Genomic DNA, 14,795 nt, shown 5'->3' with positions numbered 1-14,795 from the left:
GTTTTCCATGTGTGACTGTTTCTCAGTAAACAAAATTTATCTGCCATTGTTTCATACCCTTTTGCTGAGATTATTTCTTCTAAACTGTGTAAAGGAAGCTTTTTTGTTTTGTTTTGTTTTGTATGCTTTCATTTATACCCCTAACTCTATTAAAGTATTCAGTCAGTGCTGCTCAATACCTAAGAATTTTATGTCTTTAGGGAGGAACCATCTGTTGCAACAGGAACAGCATTGTGTCAAGACCCAAAATTGCAAGACACAATTACATGCTCATACTCACATTTAGGTTCCTGAAAAAAATGCAACCCCTCCTCCTCTCCTTGCCCCCCCCCCCCTTTTTTTTTTTTTTTTTCCCCAGTGTTTATAATTCCCTTCTAAAATATAATGCAAATAGAGTGCATTAATTTATCTTGGTGGAAAAGGTATCCTTGGCAGAAGTATATTCCTGAATCATAACACCTAAGTATGAAACTATTCTTGCCACATCAGGAACAGAAGTGTGCAAGGTTGTATGTGAAGTATTACAATACAGCAAACTGTATTGTAAAATACAATGTCTAGTGGACAGCAATCCTAGCTAATTTATTTTGACTGAGTTGTACCCATGCAACAAAGGTCAGAACTTGAACTAGCTGAAGCATAACAAGACACATTCATGTAGGAACATAAAATGAAAAATGTGCTTCCTGAAGTCAGTCGTAAATTGCCCCTTGCAATCCTCCCACATTTGCTTGTATTTGAATTCACATATGGCACACAATTAGTCCAACACTGCAAACAGAGAAACATAATCAGTAACAACTATAGAGCACATCTGGCCTTAAAGATCCAGAATATGCTGGCCACATTTACTTTAGGTCATTTAAGACTAGCAGATTCACAGACCCTGCTATATTCAACAAGCTTACAATTACACATTGGGAATCAGAATCAATTAGGTATTCAGATACCGGCAAATAGGATATTATGAGAACTATTCGCTTAATTTTCATCATTGCCATTTAGTGAGGAAATGACTCAAATCCTGTTCTCATTCAAATTACAAGGAAAACTCTCACTGTTAGAATATAGAACCAAATCCTGGTCTCATTAAAGAACTTTTAATTTAAAAGCTGTACAGCTAGCAAGTATCTGTTATACTGTTCCTTCTGGGACACGTGGAAGCAGTTCACATGTATCTATTTTGTTCAAATTTAATTTCTTCCAGTTTCATTCCAAATCTGGAAAGCTCTTTGGTTAAAACAAAACAAAACAAAACACAGGAAGAATGAACTATATTCTGACAATATTCCTTTCAGTGGAGCATAAACATAACCTCTCCTAAAGCATGGAATGCCTGAAGACATTTGCATGATAAGATACTTCTATAACCAAGACGGACCAACCATTATTGTCAGTACCTTAAGGGCTGCTCAGACCTTTCTCAGTTCTTGCTCACTACACTGCGTATTCCATGTACATTTAAAAGGTAGCTCTCCTTTTTTATCCCAAGATTTTCTCAGGTCATAAAGAATAAAAGATTACGTGACAAGATGCTTGTCTACTTTCACTAACTTTTATGCGTAGCTTGGGTGCTATGTGATTATCTCCATCTACATTCAGTACTCCTGTGGATACGACTTTGCAGGCTTTTAATTTTCTTCTATTTTTGATATACAAGACCATTTGGAAACTGACTTGATGTCCCTATGCGTATTTATTGTTACAGATCTCTTGGTGAAGAAAATCCAGCAGCAAAACGTGATAAACATTTTTAAGAGAATATGAGATATTACAAGGTGTATGGTTTATGCAAGTAGTAAAACGAACTGAATAAGGGTGTTTTAACCTGTATATGAACTCTCATCATGTCATTTAAAACATTCTAACAGTTTAGCAATGTAATAAAAAATTAATCGAAGCTATTCTTTTAATAATTAGTAACTGTACCATTGTAATAATAATTTTAAAAAATCAATAAAATTGGACTCTGTTTTTGTATAACAAAAAATACTGTCTTTTATGAGTAGATAAGACAGTAGGTGAACACCTGGATGGAAAGTGCACTTGTGATGGTCCTTGAAAAAACATTAAAACTGTTTTCAAGGTCTCCCTCAGCACATAAAGTAGACAAAACTAAACTGCTTTCACATGGACTGTGAAGAAATGTTTTATGGAGCAAATCACTAGTATTTTATGAAACTTGATAAAGGAATCAGATGTGAAAGTACAGGATTCATATAAATACACACTGTTTCTCAGATGCAAATGTATTCAAAAATGGCATATATAGACAAGTGTATTGTATGTGGAGAACTATTTAACTATGTAAATTTATAATTTATCTCATTGGGGAAGGCAACAACTTGAGAAATCAAGATGAATGAAACACAGGCTTTTTGTAAGTTGTAAATGTACTCGGTGAATAGTGTTCTGGGCATCTCTTTCATTAATTCAGAATAAACTCAACCATTACTGTATTAATTTATCTTTACAATGGAAATTGCTCCAGAAATGTCAACACATATTAAAGCATTTCTGAAACAATGCTACAATTCATAATGGTAGCCTGACTGTAAAGATACCACAGCTATTGTTAACAAAACGGAGTGATGTTATTAAAGGATTACAAAACAGCCAGAACTAACAAACATAAAAAGTACTGTCTGTTGATTTCAAGAAATTAAAAACGAGCAAAACAACCTAGAATTGTTGAAATACAGTGACATAAAAAATAATCTCCTTCTCTGACAAATCTATCATGTTCCTAGGATGGTTGTATTTTCCAGAATACACACTTCTGGGGAATTAATGTTGCAGAATTACAGGAATGTGCAAAGAAAAAACAATGTTTTGTCAGACTCTACGCAAATCAAGTAGTCCCCCAGTAAAGTGCCAGTCATAAGATTGACCTTGCCTAACTTAAGCCATTTGGAAGATAGATATCTCCACGCTTATTGTTGAGTCTTGGTAAAGTATATCAGAATTTTAAGAAATGGTATGTATGGTTGCACATATGTTCTTTCTGCTCCAGCCTCCCCACATGAGGGCTGACTTTGCAGCACCAAACCAGAGTAAACACAGATGCAGCATAAGATATTTAAATCAGATTCTGTGCTATCCAAGCCACTTGATATTTTTCCCTGAGAATATAGCAAATGATACACAAGCAGAACGGATGAACATTGTTTCCGTCAAGAAAATCAGTGAATGGAGGGCCAGCAAGAAAAAACTCTTCAGAGCGTGGCATCTTTTGTGGTGTCATGAAATCACTGAGAAAAGCTGTTTATAAAACTCAGTTTGTAGATGGCCCTAGAAGTGTGTTTTCTAAATAAACTCGATGTTTCCATCATTCCACTGACAATGGGAAAACGATTGGGAGTGGTGATGATATTTTCTTTCCCATGGTGAGAAAAGTGAACACATGAATATTGGGGAGTAGTCCCTTAGGAGTATTTCCAAAACCCTTTGAAAGATTTGTGAGTAATCCAAACAAGGTCAGCTTCTGATTATGTGAAACCTATAGATGACGCAATATGCTTAATGAACAGATAATTACAGCTAGTCTAACTAAACAGTTTCTGGTCCAGATCTAGAAATACTTTACAAATATGAACATTGTCATACAAGACCAGGATTTCTCCTCCCAGTACAAAATGCAGAACAGCAGGCACAGTACATTGGCACAATGAAATATCCAAACGCTTTTTAAAGAAAGGATTCAATTCATTGAGTACACTGTGCATTATTAATGGTCTGTTCAGACAAGAAGGCAATGTTGTGGGAGAGTTACATCAGAACTCCGTCAGGGTTAAACCAGCAATAATGAAGTTTTTATGAAGTTACTGCTCATTTATACCAGGTTAAATAAATATAAAACCTATGCTGTTAAAACTCTTTATTTTTACATTATAACTTTCTCAAATGAAATGTATCTTAATTGCAGATTATTAGTGTGTTTTGTGTGTGTGTGTTTAAAAAAAAATGCAAGAAAAAATAAGCTTCTTTCTCATCAGGGACACTGTTGCTTGTGCTTGTGGATGCAGCATAGAAAAGGATACAGGGCTGTCAAACAATGACAGTTTGAATGAAAGATTTCAAAGAAACAGGAATGTGGAAAAATGTCTCAGGGACACAGAAAAGTGAGAAGATGTTTAAGAAACAACTTCAAATTCATGCAAAATAAAAGCTTCTCCTGCCAAATGAGTGAAACTTGTCAAATTTACTAGATATCTTAATTAACTGGGAACATGAAAGAAACTCCCTTTGAGGGAGTCAGGCTTACAGGCATCATGGCTAGCTCTTTTTGCAGAGAATATAAAATGAACAATGAATTTATTAAGCTCATAAAGCAATCTGGAATAACTGAAAGATCAGGGGAGAAATTATTCATGGTCGATGTGGAAATAGTGCATTTTTAACTGGGGGCAGAGAAGGGTTAAAAACATTTGACAACCTTCATGTTTTTCTGATATACTGGAGGGTAGAGGAAGGACTTGGACTATGTCATATCCAACCCACTCAAAATCCCTTCCTTTCAAAATTTTCAGACCTATATTATATTCAACAAATTTTTGTAAACAAGTTTTATAGGAATCAGAAACTCAATAAGACAAAGAACAAAATAAACCTAACAGTTCTGCTGATGAGTTGACTCTTCTGGCAGCCCAATGCTGCTGCATGCAACACTGAGCTGAAAGACAGTGACAGAATTAAAACCACTGCTAGTAGTACTAGTTGCAATTTGAGGGGATTAGGGTGGATAAACACATAAAAACAAAAAAGCACAACTTCCTTACTTAGGACATTACTTTCTCCTGTGTTCCATGCACTTCACAGAGCCTGCTGGAAGAAATGATGGTGACTTTTTTTTTTTTTTTTTGTTCACTTTGTTTTGTTTTTCTAAATACAAGTAAGCACAGATTCCACTTGCCATCAGGGTCACAAAAGGGTTTGTGACCTTTAAATATAGCCCTCCTCCCCCATTTCCAGGGGTACGTTTTAAGTACTTTCTGAAAAAATTGACTTCTTTTAAACCATTGATCTGAAAATCTAAACCACTAATCTGATCAAAATTATTAAATCTGAAAAATTCAGTTCTGAGTGACTGAAGGATTGAAAAGTTCTTCCTCAGATGACATACTTCTCCCAGTAGCAAACAGACAAGTAGTCCTTAGTGCCTTGCAGTTCCTTAGATGAACAAATAACAATATCAGTGTAAGCATGGACTCCAAAAACAGACACAGTCAAGGATTGAGGGTGAATTTTAATACCAGAGTCAATCAAGGACATAGGGTGCAAGATAACAAGGTTTGGTTTGCTTTGTGCATCCTTTTTTTTTTTTTTTTTTTAATTAATTTCAGTTTGTATCCACAAAAAACTTTAAATATCAATTAATTAATATTTATATTAAATAAACATTTACAGTTTAAATTAAATAATTAATTATATTTTAAAATATTAATCGATTAAGGCATATGTTGATCAGAGACCTCCAGTGAGAGGAAAAAAAAAGGTGTTTTTTTTTTGTTTGTTTGATTGTTTTTTTAATATTCTGTAGACTTCAACATTCTTGCAAGCAAAGGAATTGCTGTAAACAATTTCAGTGGGGCACTTCAGTGAATAGAAAATATCTCTGTAGTGTCTGACAAATCTATTCATTAGGAGTCTCATAGCTGAGCTAAGAAGAAAAAAAAATAACTATACTTGGAAAAACAAAATGTTTTTACTTTTATTTTAGCATTAAAAGCTTTGTGTATGCACAAACCTTTGTATGGTTTGAAGACATATAACTGAAATGTAGCTTTCTCTCATCCCTGAGTTACAGCATGTTATGTCATTACAGTGCCCTGAAAGTCTAGATGTTGGAAACTTTATCAATGTTCTTTTACTCCCTCTTCTGATTCCAAACTGAGAGAGCTTTGAGAGCATGCAAAGGCTAGACAAGAGCAAGACACTTTGAATGAAGTTAAATAAGATGTTATGTGTACCAAGCCAGAAGGGAAAGTACCCCAGTCCAGGAAGCTGTGCAGGAGCACAAAGTGTAGGAGCAGTCCTTCAACTTCTATGGAATCTTGATGCATGTGGATATTACCCAGAAACAAACGACACCAGTATACTATCAAATAAAAATCTGTGCAACAGCGGATGTTACTGAGAATGACTATAATCCTTTTCACCACTTCTGTTGCTGGTGGAAAGCAAGACAGAAACTGGCTTACAGGAATAAATCAAGCTTCAAAGGTCAATTGGTTGGTTTGGTTTTGCATAAACCCTGCACTCGTTTGAATCTAATCCAGCCCAGCCAAGTGGTTGGTGGGATTAATTCAAATAGAACTTTTCCCTCCATTACTATGGCATTACTAAAGGTAGCTTTACTAAATGTTGCCTGTACTCTGCACTACATAGAAGATGAGCATACATGTATACAATACATTCCTATGCTGGCTCTCACTAATGTCATTTCCAATTTGCCTATTTCTGCACCTGGACAGCAGAGGCCATCAAAGAGCAGCTAAACACAGAAGCTTCTGATCTGAACTTATTTTGAAGAAACCTCCTGGAAGTAACAAGACTAGTAGAATGTTCAATAAAATAAAATATTTAAGAGAAAATAATGTGAATGCCTTAGCATACAGAATTTAGTCAAATGAAAATTTCTTAGTGTTTAGTAACTGGACACAGTAATTTTCAAACATGAGGAGAATCTTGCTTTCCAAACTAGAAGATGCAAGAAGTAAAATGTGCATAAACTGTATGAGTGCATGACCTCTTCATATTAAGGATAAAAAATGGCTGATCTTCTAGTTTTGAGGGATTTGGGGAGTTTTGTGTCTTTATGTATTATAATATTTTGCTATGATATTGTAGTTTTTATATTATATCATCATTTACCAATGAAGGAACAGCTTCACTGTCCTAATGGTATGCCAAAAAAGGATGACACAAATCCCATCACTAATGTGAAGGGACGGTTGACATTATTCCCTGCATAAGGCTTCCTCTATCTGCTTTTTCTTAGGAGGCTCACTAAATTTCTCTGTTAAAGACAGCATGACCCTGAGCAAAGTTTCATGGTAATTTTTTCTATCAGAAAATGTCATACCTTAAAAAAAATCCCTTTACACCATAGTAAAGCAGCTCATACAAGATGAAGTAGCCTTCACTGTGCAGATAGATGTTACATTAGTGGCTATGTTAGTATGTTAGTCCTGTTTCTCAGGGACTAACACACTGTGTTTCTCACTCAGTGTTTCTCACTCTTGCATTTGGAGAATTCCTGGGTAACTTGGTAAACTGTGTTTTCAGTGGCTCCATACACCACATATTTGGCAACAACTGCAAGTCCTAACTTTTTCTTGCCAGATTGTATTACCTTTTTTCTAGAGTTATAGGGCTAGAGTAATAAATCTGGTTTGTCAGAAACTCTTAAGCCCTTCAATATGTCTTATCTTTTTGTTTGGTTGGTTTGCTTCCTTCCTTCAAGCACCCCCAATATACTTTCTATTTTTATTTGAGTGGAAAGGGGAATTTTAGAACATGCTTTTGTTAAAATGTGAGCCAAATAACTCCCATTTAATGCTTAAATATCTGAAGCCAAAGAATGGGCATAGGGATTGATATAATGTAACATCAATATAAACGGAAGAGCAGAGAGATTTGGAAGAAGATTCAAGAATTCCTCAAAGATGCCCATGTCTCCTAAAACACTACAGATGTAGTGAAGGAGAAAGACAAAATAAACAGAGCTTGAATACACAGAAAACCTGTTATAGCCTCATTAACTGAAACAAAAAGGAAATTCCTACCTACCTTTGAGAAGAAGTTGAGTGAATTTTGGTGAATGTGTACAGTATTATGTCTGTTCACAATTCTATCTTTCTGAATTTGTGCTGAGAATTTGTGCTGAGAATTTAGGCCTTAATTGCCACAGATGTAGTAACCTCGTATCATGCAGGAAGAACAGAACATTATGGAACCTTGTTTCAGCAACATAAATGCCCATTAGAGACTGTTTCTTGCTGGAAGTGGTTTAGCTTAAAGAAGAATGTCTTCAGGCATGTACCAAGATATTTTCTTATCAGAAACTCCTTTTTTGTAATGACAGAATTTAAACTAGAATGAGTGTCCAAAAGCTTTTAGTGGCTTATGCAAACTGAACCAAATCTTTTAGCACTTGTCCATTATTAAACCACATCATTAAAAACTATTTTACTTACAGAAAATTAAATCAAACAAACAGGATAATACTAAGTTTCAGGTGGCACTTAAAAGCCTTTCAAGTCCCAAGAAATAAAGCATCAAGAGGATTAGTTAGTCTTTTGGTGTCCCGAAGTATAAATGTATCAGCTTCATTAATATGAAAACATTTGGTAGGAAAAAAAAAACAAAAAACAAAACAACAACAAAAAAAAAAACAACAACAACAAACCCACAAACCCAAAGAATTAAAGTTTAGTATGCAAGTACTTTATCTCCCTGGGAGGTAGGAATGGAAATTGTTGAATGAAAGAAGAATAGCCCTTCCTGCATTCATTTTTGCAATGCATGTGTCAGGGGGATTCATGTTATTAAAAAAAACGCAGGCGAAAATCATTTGATGTGACAGGTGCATGAGCTTCTGCAGATCTGAAGGGATCTTTGCAGATTAAAGTATTTGGAGAAGATACAGATTAAAAGAATGTGTGGCACTTTCATTTAGACACGATAAAAAAGAGATAGTGACTTTGCCTAAAATACACTGGGGTAATGCATGGTATTATGCAGTGCATGATATTATGCAGTATTTCTGGTGAGATAGAGCTATTGAAAAATTCTGTCCTCTAGAATAGTAGTGTAATTAAGCACTTATAAAAAAGAAAAGATAAAGACTTTTATTAGGGACTCAATAATTCACATCTATGAAAAATCTCAGATTTCTAAGCTGGGTAATTCAGTAAAGTGTGTTAATATCCTCTGTGGAATCAAATATGGATTTATATAACTATGTATGTCATAAGAAATGGGCCAAATGGATTTAACACAAGGGAATATGGAGGAGTTTTAGAAGGCATTATAAGAAAATGCTTCCATTTTGATTACTGTTTTCCCAATATTAGCCAAAAAAAATAAAAAATAGAAATACAAAACCAAACCAAACCAAACCAAACAACCAAACAAACAACCAAACAAACAAAAACAAATGAACAAACAAAACAAAACAAACAAACAAAAAAAACATGGGGCTCTTTCTAACACAAAAGACATTTCAGCCATAAAACAGATTCTGTCTGCAAGGTGAAATAATTCACATGCAATAATACTTCTACAAGATATTTTCCTAGGTATAAAAGGACTGGTAAGCAATACCAGTACACATATTTAGAAATGTAAAGGTTACAGAATAAACAATAAAAACAATGATGGTGATACTGTGCCATTTCTGAAAGGCATGCTCTTAGGAATAACCACGAGCAAAAAACAACACTGGAGATGACAAAACTGTGAGAATGCCTCACAATGTGCAAGACTCATGACAACACCTGGAAAATTTTTGGGATCATCTGCAGTCCTCAGCTGATCAAAATTATTGAAGGAAGGGCACAGGTCATCAAATGTAAGGACTTACAGGTGTTCATAAATGGATGATGACATACACTAGTATCTTACAAAACATGATGCCATCGATTCTTAGTCAGAAGTGTTGCAACTTGCTATCCTGCCTGAAAAAATGGCTTCAGTTGGAGCTCTGTCAGTCTGCTCCCTTAACTTAGTCTAATCACCATTCTTTCTTACTTTCAGCAGAACAGCTAAGAAGGACTGCAAAACAAGATGACCATAAATTACAGTATCTGTTGAAGACATTTTCTGTTCTGATCTCTTACATTTTTGGGTTGGAATTTTATGGATGCTTCCATGTTTAATTATAATCATGCATGGACTTTTCTCGTAAAATCACTGTTTTTCCTGTAATGGTTCTCCAAGTTTCTTTATATAATTAATGTATCATTTCAGGACTAAATTTGAAAAGGTAACTGTTCTTTTAAAGCGTTCATACTTGAAGTTAATACACCTTAAAATGTCCTAGCTATCATTTTCTATTTGGACAGTAATGCTGGCTTAAACGATCTAAAAATTAGGGGTTAGCAATGCTTGAGAGATTAGAAATAAATATTTTCTTAGTTCCCTTTTTGCTTTGCTTTTACAGTGCACATTATCAAAAAGAACACTGATACAACTAGTGGTTGAGAAGCAGAATTGTGACAAGAGGAAGGTAGCTGGAACCTTCTTTCCATTCTCTCAGTCTGCAAGTTTGCATCTCAGAAATACTCCCTGCTCGCTGAAATCCAAACGTGTTATATGGGAACAAGTATGGTGGCCTGCAACACATTTTTTCCCTTGGTTCTTGGGAGTCAGCCTGTTAATTTGCATCTCTCCATTGCAACTGAGACTGGGAAAAATGTTTCTAAGATTTAAGAAAAGAATACTTTTCATTTTCCACATTTCAATCGTTGTGTATTTCATGGGACATAAGATAGATTTTCATCATTCAAAAGTGGAGTGATCTTGTTCTTACTGAAAATCATGACGTTGAGATCATGATGTATGATGGGAATCCTAAAAAGCTTTGTTCTACAAGAGATGCTGAAGTGCAACCATAAAGAAAAACTGAATCCATCAGTTCTGATCCTCTTTTCTTGCCTTTTCAGGTTTCAAACCTACCATCTATTCCTTCTCTTTTCATTTGCTCCTTAACCACCCAGTTAATAACATCTCCCTTTTCTGTCAAAATGCAGGTCATAGGGGATAAGTCAACTATGCACTTTCTTATTATGAAGTTTCTGTTAGGAATTGGGATGCAAACCTATGCATAGAAGGAATTTGAAACCACACATGGAAAACAGGTAAGACTATGAATGAGCTTGTGTGTATGCAATATAAAAATGCTGCTTAGTCTCTTTGAGGACTAATAGCAGAATTTCTTCTGTTCCTCCATCTCCAGACCATTTCACTATAGCAACATTTCGCTTCTATTTTATATATTTACTTTTTATAGTTGTATTATTGCCCTTTCCTTTCTAGCTCCATGGGCCACATGAATTGCATTAGAGATAGACAGGAGAACCCTATCAAGCCAAACCATGGCTTAACATTCCAGTATTAACAGCACAGGAGAAAAGCACAGAAAACCATACCAAAACAACCAGTAGTTTTTACCTGTTTCAACTTTCCTAGACTGTCTACTGCTTTGGTTAAGCAGAACACAGTAAGCAGACCTAGTGAACACCAGCCTGTGAAAAAATGTTTGGGGGAAGTATGCTTAAATATATCTTCCTCCTTACATACTCATCTTCCATGCATTTTATCAACTGTATTTAGTAATAATTGTGCACACATTTAGATTACCATCATATTTTACATCAATTATATTATTCATTTAACTTAAGAGAAATCTTTCATAGGTTACACTGTAATAAAAATATAACATTGTTACCTTGCAGAAATCTAAATTTGAAAAAAAGTTAGTATACAGTTTCCACCTAGTAGCTTAAAGAACTATCACATTTTCTCTTCCCATGTTAAATACAAAGTTACCATTGGAAAGGAGCTATTTTATATCAGCATATTCACACATTATATACTTCAGTAAAGGTAAAATCCTCAGGGCTTATTTTTCCCTGGTTGTACTTTTTAAAAAACTGGAAATATCTTAATATGGGTAATTAGTTGTAGCTAAATGTTATTGTCAGCTTGAAGTGAGGGATCTGTTCCTTGCAGCACTGATGAAACACCATGCCCCAGGCCTCTGCTTAATTGTATGATTTGAAATGGTAAAATCGCTTTAAGATCATGTTATTATAGACTCTTGTAAACAGTGGAGCCACGCTAATGAGTTCAGAAGTGACTTGGGCACCTCTCCTGATAACACTTGTTATCCCCATGTAAACCCATGTTTAACCTTTACCACAAAACTATGCTTAATTTCTGTAAGTGCAGAGAATGTTTTTTTGATGATTAAAAATAAAACCAGCAAAGCTTGTGAAGTGAATTTATTGATGAAGTTCAAGCTAAAATAAACTTCCAAATATGAATGGCTTTTTTCTTAATACACTCATGATACCCCTACTTTACCTCCTCTGCTAATAGGATGATGAAAAGAAAGTAAACTTTAATATCTTAAAATCTACTACTTCCTTACAGGCTCTCCTTGCCTATGACAGGGATGTGATTTCACCACTAGAGCATATAGGTCATTTAATGAATTTTAATGAATATTAGGCTGTTAAAAAACAAACAAGCATTGTGATGCTTAAAAACTATCTGCTAAATATTGATTTACTTAAATGAGTTGAACACCATCAATCTTTACTCAATATCTTCTTCTCCTGGCCATTTTCAATCTTAGATAATTGAAAAATTATCTAAGATTAACTAAAGGTATAATCATTTAACTTGTAATGAATATTTTGCATCAACAATAATTTAAAGTACAGTCTAAATATATTCATGGGGGCTCACATGTTCAGATGCCAGCAACTGGGTAGACTGTGTATCTGAGCCCAGCTGCTGTGGTGATATGCCTTATACATGTGTGTATATACATATATTCTCACTAGACAGGCATACTGACTAGCCAAATAATTACATATCACTGGTCCTTTTTATCCCCTTACCTCTCCATCTTCCCCCTCTTGTTCCTCCTTAAATCGCCTGGATCCCTCCCTTGTCCCACTTTTGAGCTGCTCCCTGTGGCTCATGGTGACCTGTTCTATGCCTGGACACTGGGGCTGATGGATCAGCTGCGACAAGGTGGCTATTCCTCAAGAGTCCTTCATTTTGGTTCCCACCTGCTCTTCTGTGTTCCTCTGGGCTTGTGTTGAGGGGCTATTGCCAGGTTTTGATTTGGGCTCTCCCTCCTGCCATTGTCATTTTGTGCATGTACCAATGAGCTTTATGACATTCATGATACTGAAACCAATGAGCTTTATGACATTAATGGTACTGAAACAGACCAAATCCAAGTGAAAAGCTCTGTCTAAATCCTGCTTTCTAATGTTTTTCTACCTCTTGGGCCAAAGTTATAATTTTCTCTAACACTTCCAGTATGTTTTATATGTAGTGCAATATGATTGATTTCAGTCATTTCTTTAATTATACCTGGGTCAACTTTTGCTCCAAAAGCCACCTGGTGCTCTGCAGTTCTGTTCTCTATCCAAAATTCTTGACTTCATTCTATCAGGTATTTCAATTTCCTTCTGACCACGTTTCACTATGATGTGCTGGGGAAGCTTCTCCTCAGCAATGATTTTTTTTTTTTTCTAAAACTGGTCATTACTGCTTCAGTAAACACCCAGCCCAGAGCATCAAATGAGGGGAGCAGCTGCTGACCCCCTGCGCACTGCCAGCTGGAGAAGCCAGAGAAGCTTGATCCATGCAGTGATCAGCCAGCAACGACAGTGAACCTGAAACAGGATCTTAGAGGAAGACTCGAGCATTAAGGAGAAAACTACTTTACACCTTTAGTAAAGATCTTTTCATATGGTTGAGATGTTATTGTGATCGAATCTTGCTAGTAGGGGGGTATGACAGAAGAGTAGTAAGAATTAAGCCCTTCAGTTGCGTTAGATACGTACAAAACCCACAGAATCACACAATCTTCAGTAGTTAGAATTTCTAATAATATAAGATAGTAAATCTCACATATTTTCAAGGTGCTGTAAGGCATTAACTAATCAATTTTCATATTTCATCTGGAAGAGGTAAAAACATGTAAAGTTAGGTTAACTCAGACAAGATCATACAAGTTGTATAAGTAATTACATCATGACTAAGGCAGAGACTGACTTCTGCAAATTAATACTTAATCCACTTTCTCTTTTAAGGTAAAACACTATATCATGTATTGAATTCTAAATGCTTTTGCTGGTGAGTTAACTGTTTTATAGAGAACTGCAAATTTTACCATCCACTGTTATACGGACAAAACCATAGAAATGTGTATGGAATTTGAAATGAAATCAGAGAATTGTGTGGTCAATGAGGGATGTAAAAAACAACAACAAAACCAACAACACACACACACACATCAAGAAGTGACTCAATCACTCATATTTTTCATTCCTTAAATTTCTTTCTTTCTTTGAATTTTGAGAAGAAAACCCAGTACTATTACTTTTATCTTCAATAAACACCATTGAGAATACTTTCAACTATCTTTAAGCCTAGTACAGGCTGGTGTTATTTTGTGTGTGAAGCTTGTTTAAAAGCAAAATAGTATTATCTGTGCCTATGTTTTTCTTTCATGGAGAAGAATTTCTTTATATCCCTATCAAGTAAATTATTTCTAGAACAAGTAAAAATTTTATAGTGATATAAAGGTTAAGTGCTCACAGGCATAAACATTCCATGGGAAGGGATTTATTTATTTATTTAGACAAACTCTGTCTATGTCTACAGTAGCTACGTGGTCTGTTCATTGTAGCCCAATGAGAGCAGATCTGTAGAGCAAAGCAGACAGTGCAAACATCTACTTCATATATTACATATAAAGTGTGTCATGTCAAGGGATTTTATTTTAGAATGGCTCTAGTGTGGTACAAATTTAGACTAGTCATAGTAGCTGGTATGAATTAGGTGTGAATCTTCTGTTTTAGACACATTTTAAAGGAATGCAGTGTATGTTGTAGCAAAGCACAGCAAGAAGGGATAGTTGGCAAATTGTCGGCAAAGGTAAGCTCCTCATCTGAACTAAAATGTTAATATATCCTGTAGCTTGTGGGAATCAACTGTAAGGAAAGAAAAACAAACCACCAAACTATCAGGACATGTCAAGCAGA

The 14,795-nt window shown here is 35.2% G+C and overlaps 1 long non-coding RNA gene across 1 annotated transcript; it reads left to right on the top strand.

The window, feature by feature from the left end:
- The first annotated feature begins 9,662 nt into the window (after positions 1-9,662).
- Positions 9,663-13,507, top strand: LOC137851760 (uncharacterized). Its single transcript, XR_011093439.1, has 3 exons — positions 9,663-9,988; positions 10,755-10,862; positions 13,303-13,507. It is a non-coding gene; the product is annotated as an uncharacterized lncRNA (long non-coding RNA).
- Positions 13,508-14,795: the final 1,288 nt, after the last annotated feature.

This window comes from Anas acuta, chromosome 2 (genome assembly GCF_963932015.1).
Source record: "Anas acuta chromosome 2, bAnaAcu1.1, whole genome shotgun sequence".
NCBI lineage: Eukaryota > Metazoa > Chordata > Aves > Anseriformes > Anatidae > Anas > Anas acuta.
The sequence above is the reverse complement of the archived record's forward strand: the minus strand, read 5'-3'. Positions and strand labels throughout refer to the sequence as shown.